Raw genomic sequence first — 17,775 nt, 5'->3', positions numbered from 1 at the left:
TGTGAGATAGCATTTGGCGTGCTCTATAAACGTCTCTTTGTTGCTGGCAGATGCTCCCATCACTTGTCTGTTAATAAGGCTGTCTTCCCACCAGAGGGTCAGAGGGACGAATCTGCGGCATCTCAGCTGAACAGGGCAATGACACTCCTCTTATGATCAAGCTTGTGCAACTTATCAGATAAATCATTTGGCTGTATACATGTGCTTGTCATATAATTAGAATACCATCAAAAAGTTCATTACACACATACTGATATATTTCCCATGTCTTGCATACGTCTGTGCGTAGTGGTTCTTGAAGCACTGACTCCAGCTGCAGTCCACTCTTTGTGAACTTTCTCCACATTTTTGAATGGGTTTTTTTTTCACAGTCCTCTCCAGGGTGCGGTTATCCCTATTGCTTGTGGAGTTTTTTCTACCACATTTTTTTCCTTCCCTTTGCCTCTCTATTAATGGGCTTGGACACAGAGCTTTGTGAACAGCCAACCTCTTTCGCAATGACCTTTTGTGTCTGGCTCTCCTTGTGTCAATGGTCGTCTTTTGGACAACTGTCAAGTCAGCAGTCTCCCCATGATTGTGTAGCCTACAGAACTAGACTGAGAGACCATTTAAAGGCCTTTCCTGGTGTTTTCCTTAGTTGTCAGTTATAATCATCAAAATTAAGATATAAACATTTGAAATATATTAGTCTGTGTGTAATGTATGAATATAATATACAAGTTTCACTTTTTGAATGGAATTTGTGAAATAAATCAACCCCCCAATAATTGATATTCTTGATGCTGCTGTACTGCTCTTCTTTACGCAGATCTCTGTTCAAAAGTTTCATTTTTAGTCACTTGTCAAGATCAAAATGATGGGGCTTACTGTTCACCGAAAACGAGTGTGAATTCCAACGTGATGCTTTAGGTTTTAAAGTGTAAGAGTGCATAGTCAAATATATGTAGCTAAACATTTAATATTTGTTTTATGATGGATATGCTCAACAACCCACAGTAAAATACAGTGATATTGCAAACTAGGCCACTTAACTTGCTTTTTATGGATGGTTTAAAAGTAAAAATATTATTTGTATGTTTAAATTGATTACTCAAAGTGTTAGTTCACCCAAAAATTAAAATTAGCCCATGATTTACTGACCCTCAAGTAATACTATTATGTGACATTCTTCTTTCAGATGAATACAATTGGAGTTATATTTAAAATGTCCTGGATAATCCAAGCTTTATAATGGAATGTTGCTTCGTTTTTGAAGTCCATAAAAGTGCGTCTATCCATCATAAAAGTGCGTCTATCCATCATAAAAGTGCGTCTATCCATCATAAAAGTGCTCCACACTGCTCCAGGGGTTAATAAAGGCCTTCTGAAGTGAATCGACTTTCATCTTAAAGAAGTGTCATAAACGCCTAGGATGACTTGAGGTTGAGTAAATCATGGGCTCATTTCCATTTTTGGGTGAACTAACCCTTTAACAACTAGGCTACAATTAGACTTTTTTTTTTACCATTCTCCCTTCCCTTTAAATCCTTTAATTTATTTTCTTTTTAGTTTCAATTATTAAAAGGGTGTGCATTGACTTTTTGGAACCAAGGTCAGAACTCCTATTATAATGTATATTTCTTGTGGTGGACTCTTGAAATAAATATCTATTACTGTTCCTACATAATGTGTAGGACCCCCCACCACCCCAATGCTCAAGATATTATGGCCTTGCTTCTGGGTCATTTCTGTTGCAGAACCTTACAGTGCTAAAGTCATGGGAGTTTATCGTGCTGCGCAGGGATCAGTCCATCCATTTTTTTCTCTCAAATTAAACATGGGGTGATGTGAATTATTCCAGCCCACCCACTTTTTTAGAGGCACACCCATCATCCGCTTTCTGCAGTCAGTCCTGTTAAAAGTAATATAGCAAGTATTTCTGGAATATTTACTATTGTTATTCCATAAATATGGATCTGCATGACTAAAGGCTCGGGACCCCATGGAAGTTGTGCAAGGAGAAAAAGAGTGAGTGCTAAAGACGATCTTAAAGTACAAGTAGGCGTGTAGATGTGAAGAGGGTCAGATAAGTAAGAGTCAAGATTATTGAGTGCCTTGTAAGGAGCAGGATTTTAAAATCAATATGGTATTTAACCTGGGAGCCAATGCAAGTGTTGTATTATAGGAGTAATATGTACAGTTGCAAGAATAATTTGTGCTTCAAAATTTTGTACGAACTGAAGTTTGTAGAAATGGCTAGAAGGTAGGCTGTAGAAAAGGTTTAGAATAACCAACACGATCTCATGGTCATGCGTATAAATAGTACGAGTTTGCAATCTCGTGGAATGGATACGCTAAAATGAGTTTTGGCGTGCGTATGGTACGCGGTTTTTCGCGTGCATATTATACGCACTTTATGGCGTACATATGACACGCACTTGGGTAGGTTTAGGGTGGTGGGGTGGGGGGTTCGTATGTATAATACGCCATAAAGTGCGTATCATATGCACGCGAAAAACCTCGTACCATATGCCAAAACTCATTTTGGCGTATACATTCCACGAGATTGCAAACTCGTACTATTTATTCGCATTTTTGTGAGATCCGGCTCGAATAACCCAGTGTTTCCCAACACTGGCATCTGGTGAGAGGAGTGCCATGTCAAAAAATCCTTCAAACATTTTTAAATTGCTAAAAAAAAAATAGTTTCTTATATAACGTCGATCTCTGATGTCTCAAAAACAACAAAACACGCACATTCATAGTAAAAATAGGAATCATAAGAAAATATGAGCCGTTCATAAGTGTAAAGTAGAGGCGAGCTGGCCGTCGCCATCTTGCGAGCGAGTCATCGCGAGTCACTCTCGGATACCAGAACATGGGCAAAAAGGTGGGGATGTGGGCAAAGCTTAGGTGATGCAATGACTATAGACGACGGATAAATGGCTATCCACCTGTCAATCAAAGTAACCACGCCCTTAATTATGCAGAACTTTAAGGCTTTATATAATGTAAACGAATGAGTAATAAAAAAATTAACCCCCTCACAGTTGTCATGAAGGGCAAAATTAGCCGTATAGGCCAAAACCACAATTTGTACCAGGCTGTAAACATGTTTTTTTTCTGCTGTAAAGTTGGGCATTTTAACATGGGGCTCAATGAGATTCTGCTCTCTTATGGAGTCTGTCCCTAGTGGCCAGTTGAGAAATTGCAGTTTACATTACTTCCATATTGGCTTCAAGAGAGATCTCTGAATTTTGGTGTGGGACTGCGCTTGTGCAAAATTTTCATGGCAGCGACTATTTACACTAAGTGCAAGTAGCAATAGATGTTATTTAAACCACTTGAAAATTCAATTTTATTAGGGATAGATGATTTTTACGCTAAGTGCAAGTTGCTGTAGATGCTATTTACTATGTAAAATTGCATACTAAGTGAAAATAGTTATACATTCACCAAAGTAGCAGTTCTTTGCAATGTGTAAATAGGAATTACATACAATTTATACTTTATTTTGACAGATACATATAATTGCACCTCAGTATTGTTGTATACAGGGAGTGCAGTATTATCAGGCAAATGAGTATTTTGACCACATCATCCTCGTTATGAATGTTGTCTTACTCCAAGCTGTATAGGCTGAAAAGCCTACTACCAATTAAGCATATTAGGTGATGTGCATCTCTATAATGAGAAGGGGTGTGGTCTAATGACATCAACACCCTATATCAGGTGTGCATAATTATTAGGCAACTTCCTTTCCTTTGGCAAAATGGGTCAAAAGTAGGACTTGACAGGCTCAGAAAAGTCAAAAATAGTGAGATATATTGCAGAGGGATGCAGCAGTCTTAAAATAGCCAAGCTTCTGAAGCGTGATCATCGAACAATCAAGCGTTTCATTCAAAATAGTCAACAGGGTCGCAAGAAGCGTGTGGAAAAACCAAGGCGCAAAATAACTGCCCGTGAACTGAGAAAAGTCAAGCGTACAGCTGCCAAGATGCCACTTGCCACCAGTTTGGCAATATTTCAGAGCTGCAACATCACTGGAGTGCCCAAAAGCACAAGGTGTGCAATACTCAGAGACATGGCCAAGGTAAGAAAGGCAGAAAGTCGACCACCACTGAACAAGACACACAAGCTGAAACGTCAAGACTGGGCCAAGAAATATCTCAAGACTGATTTTTCTAAGGTTTTATGGACTGATGAATTGAGAGTGAGTCTTGATGGGCCAGATGGATGGGCCCGTGGCTGGATTGGTAAAGGGCAGAGAGCTCCAGTCCGACTCAGACGCCAGCAAGGTGGAGGTGGAGTACTGGTTTGGGCTGGTATCATCAAAGGGGCCTTTTCGGGTTAAGGGTGGAGTCAAGCTCAACTCCCAGTCCTACTGCCAGTTTCTGGAAGACACCTTCTTCAAGCAGTGGTACAGGAAGAAGTCTGCATCCTTCAAGAAAAACATGATTTTCATGCAGGACAATGCTCCATCACACGCGTCCAAGTACTCCACAGCGTGGCCGGCGAGAAAGGGTATAAAAGAAGAAAATCTAATGATATGGGCTCCTTGTTCACCTGATCTGAACCCCATTGAGAACCTGTGGTCCATCATCAAATGTGCGATTTACAAGGAGGGAAAACAGTACACCTCTGAACAGTGTCTGGGAGGCTGTGGTTGCTGCTGCACGCAATGTTGATGGTGAACAGATCAAAACACTGACAGAATCCATGGATGGCAGGCTTTTGAGTGTCCTTGCAAAGAAAGGTGGCTATATTGGTCACTGATTTGTTTTTGTTTGGTTTTTGAATGTCAGAAATGTATATTTGTGAATATTGAGATGTTATATTGGTTTCACTGGTAAAAATAAATAATTGAAATGGGTATAAATTTGTTTTTTGTTAAGTTGCCTAATAATTATGCACAGTAATAGTCACCTGCACACAGAGATATCCCCCTAAAATAGCTAAAACTAAAAACTAAAACTTCCAAAAATATTCAGCTTTGATATTAATGAGTTTTTTGTGTTCATTGAGAACATGGTTGTTGTTCAATAATAAAATTAATCCTCAAAAATACAACTTGCCTAATAATTCTGCACTCCCTGTACATTAACAGGATGCAATAATAACATATAGTGTAAATTATTATATTTATTAATTATTATTATGGATGCCGCCTTAATGGGACAATAAAAGCCCTCCCAACACCTACCCCTAACCCTACCCAATAAATGGTTTTATTATCATTAAACAGTTTGTACGGCACTTTATTTCTACTTTTGTCAGTTGTGTCCTAAATTAATTAAAACCATTTCTGTTTTATTTCTTACCTGAATAGCCCTACTATTGTTAGACCTACCTGAAAAACTTCAACTTTTTCCATTTTATTTATTTGTGCTATTGTTAGTCATTTTTTATTTGTTTGTATTTTATTACTGTCTGTTCACTTGTATTTTTCAGTTAAATTTCAAAGTTTGAAATCAAGCTATCTTGTGCTACTGCAATCAAATGACTCCATTGTAAAAACAAAAATACATTGAGTGAGCAAACATTTAGGTGAGGGAGTTATAATTGTGCAATATATGAATAGCCGGAAATAAAATGTCACCATAGAAATTAATCTCTTCAGAAGCTGTTATTGATTGCTTAGACTTTCAATGGATGGACAAAAAAATGTGCTAATATTAAAAATATATGACAGTAGCCTATATACAGCATTCTTCCCAATAATATCGAAAACGGTGTTGAATATTGATACTTTTCAAGCTATCTTGTCGAAGTTATTCGGACGGTATTGTGACAACACTAATGTAGGGTGCCACACATTTTTGAAAATGATAAAGTACTGTCAAAGTAGACACCCAAACATTTAACTTGTTACCACAGACACAGGTTCACAAAGGAACAATTAGATTTAGCCAAATTGGGTTTTGAACCTACAAGAAGAATTTCCGATTTCAACACGTATATTAACAAACTCAACCAGGCCCTGGCCCTTTAATTAGAGTAGGTCTTGGGCGGGAATTATTTAAATGAGAAATATTGTGACATGTTAACGTGTTAAAGAAAACTCAAGACTATAATGGAGGCGTTTCAGGGAGTTCAGAAACAGTGGCACTGATATAAAAATAATTCACACTGGAGGGACTTTGTAACGATGCAGGCCTTTTTCATGCTCAAACAAAAACATTACAAGAAAGATGAAAATGTCAATAAGCATAATAGGTTTTCTAATCTTTAAGAAAAGAAAAACAAATCTAATAATGACATATCTTATTTGGAAAAGGTTAAAATGGGATCAAACGGATCTTAACAATACACTTTTACAGTCATGAGATGTGGTTGGAGTCAATTAAAACACAAATCATCATTTATTTTGATTAAAATAAAGCCGTTCGGCATTGACCTTGGATGATTGTTTAATACGTGCGCGGTCAAGTTGAGGTCTTTGTTCAGTTAGAGAAGTGAAACTGCAACTAAATGATCTGAAAGTGACAGAACTTCTGTTCATTTAGTGAGAATTTCCTTTAGTGGATTATGAGATTAACGGGAACTGGCCAGTGGATTGAACAACAACAAAAGAAAGAAGTGGCTTTAACATTTAACCTGTGACTGACTGGATTAAGGTGTTGAGGAATTTCAGGCCAGGGTGTGAGAAAAAGGAAAAGGTTACACATCTTTGGTGGTCAGCGGCAAAGCCTTTATGTTGCTGGCGGGTTGTAACTTTAACCCTTTAATGCATAATTGTATTCAGTTGAAATGTTAGAAATATTTCTCTTTAGAATATAGCTCAAAATGATGCGATATGAGAAGGTTATGCGTCTGAACGCTGGTGTTCCACAGGGCTCCGTCTTGGGCCCTCTCTTTTTTATTATTGATTTAGTCCCTCTTGGTAAAATACGGAAGAGGATTAGGGCCAAAAAAAAAAAAAAAAAAAAGCATCTCGAGATTAAAGTCATTATAATGCGAGATTAAACTCGTTAAATTTCGAGAAAAAAAGTCGAGATACAATCTCGAGAATAAACTCATTAAATATCGAGAATAAAGTCGTTCTGTTTCGAGAAAAAACTCGTTATATTTCGAGAAAAAAGTCGAAGTAAAATCTTGAGAATAAACTCATTAAATATTGAGAATAAAGTCGTTGTGTTTCGAGAAAAAAAGTCGAAATAAACTCTTGAGAATAATGCATTCGATCAGTGTTCATTGCATAGCATACTGATAGAGGACATGGCAGAGTTGGATCACTTAGTCAAGCTATATTTCAGACTTTCTTTAAGTAACAAAGAAATACTATCAACTTTAGCTAATTATGACAAAATTATATTAATGTCTTCTATCAGTATGCTATGCAATGAACACTGATCGAATGCGTTATTCTCAAGATTTTATATCGACTTTTTTTCTCGAAATTTAACGAGTTTAATCTCGCATTATAATGAGACTTAGAATTATAAACTTTAATCTCGAGATTTTTTTTTGTTTTGTTTTTTTTGCTTGGCCCTAATCCTCTTCCGTAGTAATATTTTTAGGAAATTAAGATTTAATTTCATTGCTGTTGACACCCAACTTTAACTGTCCTCCAAACCAACTTCTACTTTTCCTCTATCTATCCTCTCAGAATGCTTAGCTGAGATTAAAGCTTGGTTTACGTCCAGTCTTCTCAAACTTAACAGTAGTAAACTCACGGTTATGGTAAGGGGCAGGACATTTCCCAAACACACTCAACCAATCAGTTGACCAATCATTTACATTTACATTTACGCATTTGGCAGACGCTTTTATCCAAAGCTACTTACATTGCATTCAAGGTATACATTTTACATTTTGTCAATTCTTGCTCTCCCTGGGAATCGAACCCATGACCTTAGCGTTGCTAGCGCCATGCTCTACTGTTTGAGCTACAGGAAAGCCTCACAATCACAACACATTGGTCCAGCCAACCAATCAGAGCACATTGCACTTTTCAGAAGGAGGGGCTTCATAGAGACGGGAACTAAACCGAGCGTTACTGACAGACTGGGAAGAGAGGAGCTGCAACAATGGAGAAAATGGGAATGATAAGGTGTTTTATGAACATTCAAGTATTAAAACCTGTTCTAGTAGAGCACAAAAACAAAATCAAGACATTGTAAAAGGGCATTATAGGTTTATGTCTTTATAATATTTCTGCAAATACTCTTTCCTCTGTGTGATCATGGATATTTGTGAGTGGTGTATCTAATATGATCAAATATTAATAACATTTAAAGAGTAGATTAATCACAATAATTTCTTGAATCAGAAAGCACCCAGTTTGGAGTGTAATGGATATATGAAGGAAATATACTTTGTGAGAGCTTTTTATTTTGATCATTGGGGCTGTTTTAGATTCATTCACAGATGAAGCGTAGATAGTGGATGCTGCTGAAATATTACCATTTGGAGAAAAAGAGGATGCAGGTAGAAACAAGTCTGATTTAAATCAAAGCTTCTTTTACAGAGGTGTCGGCCATGCACCGGCTTCTCTTCACCTCATGTGTAAATAAAAGGCATTATATTTTGCAAGGTTTTGGGCTTTTAGGAGTGACGTAAGCAGTGCACTGAGCAGTGAAATGTCAGCATATAAATACTGTAAATCTGGACGTGTGTGTGTGTGTGTGTGTGTGTGTGTGTGTGTGTGTGTGTGTGTGTGTGTGTGTGTGTGTGTGTGTGTGTGTGTGTGTGTGTGTGTGTGTGTTTGAAAGCACAGCTACAAATCTTTTGCGACTGTGCATATTTGTGTCTAGTTATGTGAAATTAACTTTAGTGTATTTTGGCATGTTTTTAAAGCAAAATTTCAGTAAAAATGTGATGTTTTCACAAAAGTAATATTAACATAGATTGATTTTAAATATTTATTACTATTTTATGATTGACAATTTATTATAATGCTTTATGAATTTTAATATTTTACTGTTAGATTATCTATGTACCTATGCCTGTACCTATAACATATCAATGTAAAATTGCAGATGTGGTAACATGGAAGGATAGAAGTTTTTGTGTGTAAAATCCTTTTTGTCCAGGATATGGAGAGGAATCTCTAATTGTCTGTTCATGGTAACAGTATTGTCTGTAAATGTCAAGCCTCTCATCATCCTTCAGCCGTCCAATTAACATCTCTCACTGCTCTTCTGCCTTTCCACTCAGCAAGCTCAGCATATATCCCGCTCACAATACTGCGACTCAGTGGCCTGTGATTGTGCCCTTTCAAACTATAGCGTGAATGAGAGTCTACAGATAGCTGAGTGTATTCAGAAGGCCACGGGGTGACTGTATGCTTGTGTGTGTGTGTGTGTGTGTGTGTGTCCTGGTAAACCCAACATTATAAGTAGTTCATGTCCCTACAAAGATGGCAATATCCAAAATCCTTGTCCATGTCGGGGAATTGTTTTGCTCCCTATAAGGAAAAAAGCTTATAAATCATACTAAACATAAGTGATGTTTTTTGAAAATGTAAAAATGTAGGAAGTTTTCTTTGATGGGTTGGGTTAGTGCAAGGGGACAGAATATATCTGCGTGCGTGCATGTGTGTTGGTGACATTAGTGGAAACACTGATAGTCATTTGTCATTAGCAGTTGGCACAACAGTATATCAGTGATCTGATTAAAGTAATTTATGATCTATCAGTTACATAAAGACTACAGAGAGATGCTCTTCTCATAGCTGAATCTGCACTAAAAACACTACAACAGCATATCATGTCTTAATAGTCGTCTCTATGGCAAGTTTCGCATCAGCAAGGTAAATAACAACTTTTTTCTGTGTTGTTCCTGAAAGCTGTCCTGTAGGCTGTTTTATGGTTCTTTTAGTGTTCTTCCCTTTTTATAGGTTGTCATCTCATTGCAATAGTTATATAATGAGTCAAAGAATCTGACTTCCTCTAATAAAAGAATATTATAGTTTTGGAACGACGTGAGAATGAATAAATAGATCCATAAATATTAATTTCTTGGCGAATTATTGCTTTAAGCCAACAAAACATAAAATTAAAGCAAACAACTTTGAGAACTTAAAGCAATAACTAGCATTTCCTTTCCAGATCTGAAGTGTCCTTATTAAACAATATTTTAATGACCTCAAGGCAGATTTGTGTGCTTCAGTAGCTGGAGTCTGCGCTTTCTTCTGGGAAGTGTCTGTGCTCGTTTTCACTGATAGTATTTCTATTTGTGTGATGGCTATCAGTGTTAACCCTGTTTCGCTGACATTACCTTTGTGCTTTCAGACTGGTCACTGCGATGGAAGCGTTTTACTTCCTGCTCTTGTGTCGTCTGCTCCTGCTTCTTCTTTTTGACATCTTTCACAACTGTTTACAGTGTATTAAACATCGACTTCCAATTACACTTTACAATTAAATAAATACTGAACTTACCAGGCAGCTCTCTAGACTGTGGACTGTGTTATGGATGTATTGTTTGGTTTTGTACAGTATTTCCCAGCAGAGCTTGTATTGCAAAACCGGTGTCTTTTCTTGTTATGCTTAAGCAAGATGTTTTCCCCTCATTAGACCATTTGTAGTTCCAATTTTCAATTCTTGGCATGTGAAGAAATCCTCATAACCCTTCATATGTTTACAGTAATATCAATTTGCAATATTTTTTATTTTTTTCAGAAAAAGTTTTTATATTTTAAAAATGAAGGCAACATTTTGCATGGCTTTTTTAAGTTTAATTCATTGACTTTTACCCTGAAATCAAAATGTTCTTTTAAGGGAATATTGCAGTATTTAAAAAATATGATTTATAATGCACATTTTTTTTAATTAATGTGCTCTCGTAATCTTTACATCTTGAGGGCGGGGCAACCTGTCACTCGCATGAGATCGACCAATAGCAAACCACACGCATCCAATCAATTCCCTAAGGACTAAAATACTAAACTAAAGCTAGACATTCCCTCCCATCCAACATTTTTTCTTGTTTGCCTCAGGTGTACATCACAATAGGGAAGAAAAGACTATCACATCTTCCGTTTCATGTCGACTTCAAATGACTGAAAATTTCCATGACATAAATCTGTCATATTTGTGAGAGCTTAGATCGAGTAATTTTTAATTTTACATTATTACATTAAGTTTAATAATGTTAAGGGTATTCATTTAATATACCGTATTCAATTGATATTCCATGCAAAGTGTTATGTGTCTGTTTCATTCAGTTTGAACTTTCATTTGCACTCTGTGGTCACTCATTTGGGTCGTCATTCAGTCTCATGAATACACAGATACACAACATGTGACAATATGCCGACAAACGCATTACATACTCACCAATAAATACACAATGAAAATAAATAAAATAAAGTTTAAAAAGTAAATAAAATATCCATCTATTTTCCAAACCATTTGTAGGGCCGTGGGAAATGTTCAAACAATGCAACAGTATTAATTATTCACAGCCCAGTGTATGCTGGGAAGGAGTAAATGGGACTGAATAACAAGATCAATTTTTCAATGTAGTCCTGTTTGAAAAATCCTTTTAAAATCACAGTTTATTGTAATAGTAAAGCTGCATTTAAGATGCATTGCTTGTGTTCCTGAACACGGTACATTGTTAGAACTTCACATGAATAAGCAAGACAAGACAACTACAATAATCAATGAACTTGTTGATATTTTATCAGTATTATTTGCTGGATGTAAGAATCATTAACAGTGTATTGTGACTTGGGCAGATGTTTAGATGTTCTCTCTTTTGTTCAGGTTACCATACACACCTAATTGCACTATATAAAGCCTTGTGCAGTATCAAGGCATTCATCTTTTTTGCGTCTTCAGCCTTTCTTTACCTTTCTTATATTCCCCACAGACACCACGCAGCATTAACAATGTGGTTGTGTGTACAGGACAAATTTGCAGGCTGTCACAATTCAAGGCACGTGGATATTTATAGAGCTTTCCACTGCTGCCACCTTTGTCCTCTGCTTAGAGATACAATCTTTTTCTATTCGTTCTCTGATTTGCTGTACTGTTTGTTTTCTAGCTTTTTAATCCATCTATGTAGGCTACTAATTTGTTGTCATAAAGAAATCATAGGAAATCTCTAACTCTCTAGACATAGAACAAAATCTGATTATATAACTTGTTTTCTGTCCTACAGTGTGAGAGCGCTACTGCCATTATTTCTTGCAATAATTCAAATGATTAGAGAAGTTCTGCCATTATAATCAACAAATCTCTCATTCACATTGTGTTTGCACTGTTAGTTATGATGAAAGCATTCGTTAGTGTGCAGAAATCGTGTTGTAATGATGAGATCACTACACATGGGTTAACATTTCTGTGATCAGCTACATGCTCATCTATGCAACCTTTCATGACATAATCTAAATATAATATCATATATCTAAATATAATGATATACGGTATTCAACAGTTTTCACAATTAGCTAACCTTGAGAGCTGTAATAGTAAAAACATGCTTCGAGTTTTCGAGAGAGTTCCACATGTAATAATTAGCTATTTCATGTTAAATTATATATAATCTCACAGACATGCTCCTTCAAACAGAGCATTCAAATCAGAGGCTAAAAGAGTAGGGAAATGCTTTTATTTCTAGATTATGACAATTTTTGATGTTAAAATCATATTAAAATGATACGTGTGCCCAAGAAAACATTAAAAAGAAAACATGTATGTATTACAGTTTTCACAAAAATAAAAATTGTCATGATATTTCCATAATAATACAGCTATAAGAAGTCACATTACACCTTCAATTTCCAAACATTTATGTTTCTTCCACCCTTAGCACCGGTAGTGTTTAATCTCTCTCTCTCTCTCTCTCTCTCTCTCTCTCTCTCTCTCTCTCTCTCTCTCTCTCTCTCTCTCTCTCTCTCTCTCGCTCTCTCGCTCTCTCTCTCTCTCTCTCTCTCTCTCTCTCTCTCTCTCTCTCTCTCTCGCTCTCTCGCTCTCTCTCTCTCTCTCTCTCTCTCTCTCTCTCTCTCTCTCTCTCTCTCTCTGCGTAACTGATACCTTGTCCATCAGCCTGCCGTGATTGAATTAGGGTCAGAGACTCTGGCATTATGTGCAGATGTTTTGTGGCGTACAGTCTAGATAGTCCAGCTCAGCAATGTGTAAAGCCCTCACTATTCATCATCCCTTCTGTTTACCCACATGGCCCATATCTATGTCCTCATGCTTTCATCTCGCTGTGGCTTTTATGGCATATTAACAGTCCAAGTGATGAATAAGTGAAGATTTAGTCTAATGAGCACCACAGCAGGTTCCTTTACAGCATGCTTCATCTTAATGTACTGTAGAGAATGAGGAGAACGGAGCAGGTCATGCATCATTATTGCAAAATTCATTTCATAACCCACATTCAATTTTTGGAAAACGAGAAAAATATGTTACTTAAAAGACATAAAGCCTTCTAAGATTCAGCTATGACTTCACCTTTTATTTTGCCAAACCTAGATGGATTGTTGTTGTTGTTGTTGTTTTGGATTCTGTATGAAATTATGCTGGATAAATTGTTGGTTATAGTGGGCAGCAAAAATTCTGTCATCATTTTCTCATATATGCAAAACAAAGGGGGTGAGGGCTAGTTGAATGTGCTGAATTTCCCAGTTATGGGAAGGGGCAGGACATTCCCCAATACTCTCATTTTATGTGTATAATCTTTTTTTTTTTAATAAATTAAAAATGCATTACCCAGTACATTTTCCCAAGTCCTGAAGTCAACTAATACCAATAATAGTAATAATAATACATTATGAAAGTTTGTCTTGTTACATTTTTCTTCTAATTATTCTGATTGGTCTACCAATTACAGCGCACGTTGAAAACAAACACCCATTACCAAAAATGTCAGCTCTGTGTGGAGGCTTCCTCAGTCCTTAGTAATTGTACACACTGTAAAGATAGTAACGATGGTGTCAGTTTTACAATATCAATCCGAGTGCGAGTCCGATGAGGAAACATTGGAAGAACTATTATTAATCCCGAACCTCCATCATAAGGACGACTTGAGCAGGACGTTTCTCAGTGATATGCTAGTCAGTTTGTCGTACACCATGAGATGTTGCAGCTACAAGACTATGTACATAAATAAACCCATGTGTATATTTTATTTTATTGCGCTGCTCATGCAGGAACTGTGTCAAAAGCGATGCATATGTTAGCCAAGCAGTAACGTCAATGACTGATGTAACATTAAAGTTTGTAAAACAAATCTTGCTCCATCCTTTAATTTAAAATAGTAAGAACGACTGACGATCTGCATTAATAGACAGCTTTAGGTAATAGTGTCCCACAGCTGATGAGCAGAAGTATTTCCTTAAGACAGTAGGACTAATAATGTAAGTTAGCCAGAGATCTAAGCAATATAAAACAAAAAAACGACGTGTTTTGAACAACTGTTAGAAAATATATATACATCTATACTTACAGGTTGTGATTCTGAGGCCAAGTTAGTCCAAATAAATTGGTTCTGACCCCTCTTTCATGGGCAAGCAGTTGTGAATCCCGTGTTGAACTTTCAGAAGATTTGAGAAGCAGTCATTAGTAAAATGGCGTGTTTGAGGGCGGGACAAGCAGACAACGGACAACATAGATGGCCATTATACACATATCATTTCTAGTGACGTAGAACTGACACGTGGTGACATTCAAACAAGAAAAGTCAATTCTTTCTTTTGGGAGACACTAACTTTATATTTATTGTGCACTTTCAACTTTATATACTTTGCAGACCTTATGCATTCACAAATAGTGTTATTACATGAAAGGGAATATTCCAAAAAACATAATAGGGCCACTTAAACGTTGCCATATTCACTCAGGAAAAAAAAGGTACAAAACAACTGGGGTGGTACAACTTTGTACCTAAAGAATGCATATTAGTTCCTCAAAGGTACATATTGGTACCGAAAGTGCACATATTAGTACCTAAATATCACATATTATAACCTTATTAAAGGGTATCGTCCCAGCTTTTGTACCTTTGTTCTGAGAGTGGCAATAACACGTTAAAACTATTTAGAGAGGTATTATGATTGAACTGACATATTACTGATTGAATGATTGATCCACATATTAATATCAACAAATATTTCTTATAAAGAAAAAAGTGTTTGGGTAATATTAGTCTATTTGCAGAGTTTTTGTTTTCTTGGTTTGAACTGCAAATAATGAGTGTCAGGTTTCTTTTTCTTGCATTTACAAGGTCCATTTGTTGTCTGTGAATTTGTTGGTTATGTGATACAAGCTTCTGAATTTATTCCTCTCCAAAATTCAACCTGGACCGACTGTCAGCACGAACATTACATCATGTGTCGACATGATTTACAGCCAGATCATGTGCTTGCCGGGAAATACAAACACTCGTGGCACTGCATTGTTTTCACCTCACGAGACTCATTTTTGCTGATTTGAGGATTTGATTTCTGCTTTTGGCAGATTGACTTTGGGCTTGGAGGTTGGGTTCAAAACTTGCTTCTCAGCTGAAATGCTAGCCGCACATGGTCTTTGCATGCTCTAATGTATCTGTTTTTACTGCGTTCATCGTTTTTTGATGGAAACCTTTGGGGGCAGCTAAGCATTTTCTGGGCATTTTATTCGTCTGTCCATCCAGTCAGATTGTTGATGATTCAGGACTGGGAAACTGGGTCTTGGCTTTCAGTTTTTCAGTTTGTTTTATGAGGGATCACTTTACCTATAATACATTAGTTTGGCTCTAATGAGTCACACTCAGCAGAAACGGTTCAGGGATGAAATGACCTTTTAGACTTCTGAGGCTTTCCAAAATATTATGTATGCATAAAGAATGTTTGAGGAGCACGTTTAAAACGACTTGACGGACATCTTCAGATCAATGCATTAATAGTTCCCATAATCTCTGATATATCTTTATAAGACCTGTCAATCATTTAAACATTGAATTCAAATGAATTACATTTACACACACACAGAAACACACATGCACACACACACACAGACACACATTTTTCATATATATACACACACACACACAATATACACACGATCAGGCATAACATAATGACCACCCTCCTAATATTGTGTCATGTCCGTTTTGCTGCCAAAACAGCCCTGACCTGTCGAGCCATGGACTCCACTAGACCGCTGATTGTGTGCTGTGGTAGCTGGTACCAAGATGTTAGCAGCATATCCTTTAAGTCCTGTAAATTGCGAGTTGGGGCCTCCATGGATCGGACTTGTTTGTTCAGCACATCCCACAGATGCTCGATTGGACTGAGATCTGGGGAATTTGGAGGCCGAGTCCACATCTCAAACTGTTTTTTTGTGCTCTTTAAACCATTCCTGAACCATTTTTACTTTGTGGCAGGGCACATTATCTTGCTGAAAGAAGCCACTGCCACCAGGGAATACCGTTTCCATGAAAGGGTATACATGGTCTGCATATATATATATATATGTATATTTGGACCTTGCTTAGTCATTTGGAGAAAAACTGCAGATACCGCAGATGGAAAAATTCCAGCCTTTCAGAAACTTTTTTAACGTGGAAAAACTTTGGAAAATGCCTCCAAAAACCAAGTCCATTAAATGCGTTCGAAAAGTGTTTGTGCATGTTAAATTAGCACTAAAAACCATGTATTATTAATCCTGTTTGTTTCCTTTAAACAACATTTTTAAGGTGTTTTATGCAACCGGCCATAGGTGTTTGAACCCATCATTTATGAGATAGATTTGTTTTCTGCTTTTTTTCCCATCCCACACACGCAGGCAAAAACAGATTACAGCCCCCAAAAATTAGACCCCAAAAATGTAACCGATTAAAGGTTTCTCCATGGCTTCCTTGCTGATGTTTTTTTCCCCTGACACAATCTTTGGGATGGTAAACAGTAAATTTGGGTAGTTTATTATTATCCATGGCCTTTTCTAGGTGTTTTCAGCCTCTTCTTATGTCAGGTAACAGTAATGTATTTTGAGGAAGACGTTAACTATTGTCTGCCTATCTTTGTCTCCTTCCTCTTTTCTGAGTGACTCGGTGTACAGTTACTCAAACCATCTGTCAGTCTCGTAATATCTTCATTCTTAGAGTTTGTGCGATTAGTATCTACCCTGTTTATATCAATAAGTGACTATGAGAAAGCCTCGAGTTGTACTGCAATTAAGCAACAAGGTTCTGTTGTTGTGACCTTCTGAATCATCTCACATTTCCTCACATCCCTGTCACTGTTGCTCTTAACTTTCTCATTATGCCAAAGAGCACAGCTGAACAACTTCACCTCTCCTCCTGTAGTTAGATTGCAAAACTGAGACGTAAGGCAAGCGAGGGGCGGTATATGAGCCAGCGGGCCAGATGTATCGGGTTTGAGTCCTTGTGGGATTTGGCATCTTCCCCAGCAGCAGCTGCTTGCACGGAGCTGATCGGACTCCAAGAACTTCTCTGAGAACCGCGGGGCGAATCCAGCTTTTGTTTCGCGGCGCTTCAGCTGGGAGCACCTGGAGCCATCCGGGTGTCCCAGTTCTTGCAAAAGGGCCCCTTTTCCCAAAGAGTCTGAGTGCTCGCGAGAAATGGCAGGAAGTATGGCTGTAATCTCTGCTTTTATCCACTCCATTTTGAGCGGGCATGCTGGGCTTTCCGAGCGGGGTCTGTGACAGCAGTGATTAAGTGCATCTGTGTGTATAAGATAAGCGCCAACTTGGATTATGGGGTGTCATTGCCATGGCGCCCAAGTTTCTCGGCCCACCAGAGACCAATATCCGTCAGTACGCGTAGATCACACATTTGTGTTTGTTTTTGGCCAGTCTTTGCTGCGTCACTGTGATATACATGTTCAAAAGTTTGGGGTCAGCA

The 17,775-nt window shown here is 37.5% G+C and overlaps 1 protein-coding gene across 2 annotated transcripts in view; it reads left to right on the top strand.

Annotated features, from left to right (window-relative positions):
* LOC137047924 (potassium voltage-gated channel subfamily KQT member 4) overlaps positions 1-17,775 on the top strand; it is a 74,002-nt gene that overhangs the window by 28,831 nt on the left and 27,396 nt on the right. The gene's annotated exons all lie outside the window — the stretch shown is intronic.

The sequence above is a fragment of the Pseudorasbora parva genome, chromosome 19 (genome assembly GCF_024679245.1).
Source record: "Pseudorasbora parva isolate DD20220531a chromosome 19, ASM2467924v1, whole genome shotgun sequence".
NCBI classification, from domain to species: domain Eukaryota; kingdom Metazoa; phylum Chordata; class Actinopteri; order Cypriniformes; family Gobionidae; genus Pseudorasbora; species Pseudorasbora parva.
Note: the sequence above shows the minus strand (reverse complement) of the source record. Positions and strands in the feature narration are given on the sequence as shown.